This window comes from Pteropus vampyrus, unplaced genomic scaffold (assembly GCF_000151845.1).
Source record: "Pteropus vampyrus isolate Shadow unplaced genomic scaffold, Pvam_2.0 Scaffold22, whole genome shotgun sequence".
NCBI classification, from domain to species: Eukaryota; Metazoa; Chordata; class Mammalia; order Chiroptera; family Pteropodidae; genus Pteropus; species Pteropus vampyrus.
The window spans coordinates 5,709,667-5,713,035 of NW_011888803.1; positions in this window are offsets into that span (position 1 = coordinate 5,709,667).

The window sequence follows — 3,369 nt, forward strand, 5'->3', positions numbered from 1 at the left end:
TCAGTATAGATGCATGGTGTATAGAAAAATTGATGGACTAGGATTCATATTCAGCATTCTACATCTAAAGAATGCCACAAGTCCTTTTTGGACGTTGACATTTTAATTTAAAAAATTGGAGAACCTAGTTTAGAGAACATTTATGGTCCTGGCCAGCCCCAAAATTCTGTTACACATTCACACACACACACACACATACACACACTCACCTTCACTACCAGATAGTAGCTTCCTCAGAGTATGGTTTGTAAGTTTCCAACATTCAGAAGATGATCAATAATATTTGCTGAATATTTGCTCATGCATATTTTATTAAATAGAAGAGTTTACTAAGATCCCCCAAATAACTCATTTTCTTCAAGTCTTATTTGAAGGCTTTAATGTCGTGTGCACAATTGCAGATCTGCTACATGGTGGACTATTGATATATTAAACGCTGAAAATGGGTTTCTATTGGAAAAAACAATTGACCATTAAGTGCAGTGGTGTTCACTGTTTCTTTTCTAATGGTACATTTGTAATGAATAGTTAGCATCATGCTCTGAATAAAAACAGGTGAATAACCTTTTATTATAGCTCTCTCTGAGGACTTGAACTCTATGTTAAATTGTTTGGGAGTCTAGCTTTCTACTACTGATTTTGTTGAGTGAGTAGAAACCTGAAATAATATGGTTTTCATAGAAATTTGCTCGGCTCATCTTTCATAACAATGTCAACACACAGTGTTTTACTGTTGGGATCCCAAAAGTAAATATAGAATGATATTAAATTTTTAAAACAAAATAGCATAAGCTCAAGGTTGAAGAGAAAGGTCTTCATAGCTAACTAAAATTAAGCAAGACAAACAATATCATCTACCTGCAGAGGACAGTTAGCATTTGATATAATGTAAACAAAAATCCTAATCACACTGTAGAACCACAGGGGAGAAAATATTGACATCGTAGTCTGGCAAAAGAGTATGAGCAATTTTGCAAGAGTGGTGACATTTCTTTGCTGCTGGTAATGCTTACCTTAACTGGGCCAAGACTTGTGAGTAAAAAATGTCTCTTTATAAGTCACAAAGAGACAAAAATGAGGAGGAAGAGTGTTATCTCAAATGTATGGGCAAACCTCCTTCATTTCTGCTTGTGAATTCCAGCATAAATCAAAAAACCAATAGAAACTGATTGAAGTGGAACTGAAGCCAGATGGTGACACAGAGGAGAGAAGGGTCCTCAGCTGGCACTAACTACTACCCAACCATGCCATGATGATAATGCAGGGAGTTGTTGGAAAGAGAAATACTGTTTTTCTCTCTGTCAAATGCAATTTTAATCATGGCTGACTTAAAGCATATTACAGTTTAGTGGGATTTCCACTATGTTATTTATATGAATTTATAAATTGCATTTATTTCTTTGTAATACATAAAGATGTGTATTAAAATTTTCTAAACTTGTCTTGCACATGAGTTAATAACATTATCACTAATATTTACACTTATAAATTTTCTTAATTACCAGGGACAAAACAACAGTTGGGGATTGCCTTTAACCTATCAGATATATTAAATAGAACCAGTCTTCTGAATCATATCATCAGTTGCCAAAACCAGAATATGAACATGAGTTATCATCTATCATAATAGCTTTAATTGATCAAGCCCTTGCAATTGGTCAACATTAGGTCATTAAGCAAAATTATAATAAAAGAAAGTATATGATAGAAAAGATCCCTGTGTATCCTGATTATTTCACAGCCATAATGAAATTTCCCGGAGGACAATGAAGTGTATTTTATCATGTTCTCAGGCTTCTCTAATATTAGCTAGCTATATACCAGGTGTTAGAAATTAGGCCTGAAACCAGTAGAATTATTAAAGCTTCAGTGGCAAAAATTCATAAGCAACACAGATGTAAAATTCATTGATACATTTTGCTTCGAAATAATTAATAGTGTCCCAGAGTAGGTGGTCTTTAATCAGTGATAGTTTCTTTATGCAAGCACAGGAAATCAGCTAGGTTTCATGGTGACTGAAATATATATCTGGATCTAGAACAAGTATTCAGGATACTATGCAAGACTCAACTAAGTTATCTTGCTGGTAACCCTTCTGCTACTCTCATCAAATATTTATTGACTACTCATTCTTATGATAGATATGAGGATTTATGAAAGCAAGACAGACACAATCCCTACTCTTGTGAAGCTCAGAGCCCAGTGGGGAAGAAAAGTATCTAAATGTAATTCCACAGTTAAGACAATTTTATGGAAAAGGCAGACAATAGATCGGTGGTCACCAGAGAGGAAAGGGGTGGAGGGAGGGTGAACTGGGTAAAGGGGTCAATTGTATGGTGACAAATAAAAACTAGACTTTTGGTGATGAGCACAATGTAATATGTACACATGTACACATGTTGAATTATAATGTTATAAACCAATATTACCTCAATTTAAAAAAAGATAACGCTCTGAAAGAAAAGTATAGGCTTTTATAAGAGCAAGTAACAGGTGTTTTCTACTTATCTGTTTTCTACTTATTTGTGCTTCCTACTATCTCATGGCTCCGGCTTACTTGGTCCTATTTTAGATTCTACCTATTAATCATGATGCATTCTTCTATCAGAGAGAAATTGACTGATTGAGTGATTGATTGATTGTTTGGTCACTATCAACTTATAGCATCTGTTTTGGGGAGAAAAAATATTGCCAGAATATCTTAAAAGCCACTGAATGCCTGTAAGATTGCTGGCTCTGCAAAAGTCACTCATTCATTTGTGTTCAGGGTGAAGGGGACCTATTTATAAGGAATTCCTTGGAAGGGTTGTAGGTGTAGAAAGGATCTTGAGTTCTCCATTTGAAACAGAAAGATCTCTTTTGCAACCTAGCCAATACAAGCATTTTGTTCTTGTAATGGTTGCTTGCTTCCAGAAAATTCCTTTAAAGGCTTTTTAAAGTCAAGATCCATTCAGTAGACAAAAAGCACACCTGAAATATGAATACAAATATTTTAATATTAAGAGGTATTAAATTGGTAAAAGAGATAACTATTGAAAGGGATAGAGAACCCCAAAGAGTACATGGATAGCAAAGTTTTGGAGCATCACTATCTCCAGAGCTAAGGGAGAGAACACAAGCTAAAAACAAACTTGATAATGGGTTCTTCCTAACCTGTAGCACAGAACTGAGACTCAGATCTCACCTGAGAGATGTGACTGAGGCTACTTTGGGTGACAGAGAAGTTCACTGAGGGGCTGCAGGAAACTACCCCTAGGATGCCAGTAAAACTCACTGAGAATTCATCTAATGAACTGGGTACGAATGTCGTTAAGAAGCTGCTTGCTGTAAAATGAGAAAGCCAACTGGAAAGCTGCCTTCTGTGGTGCT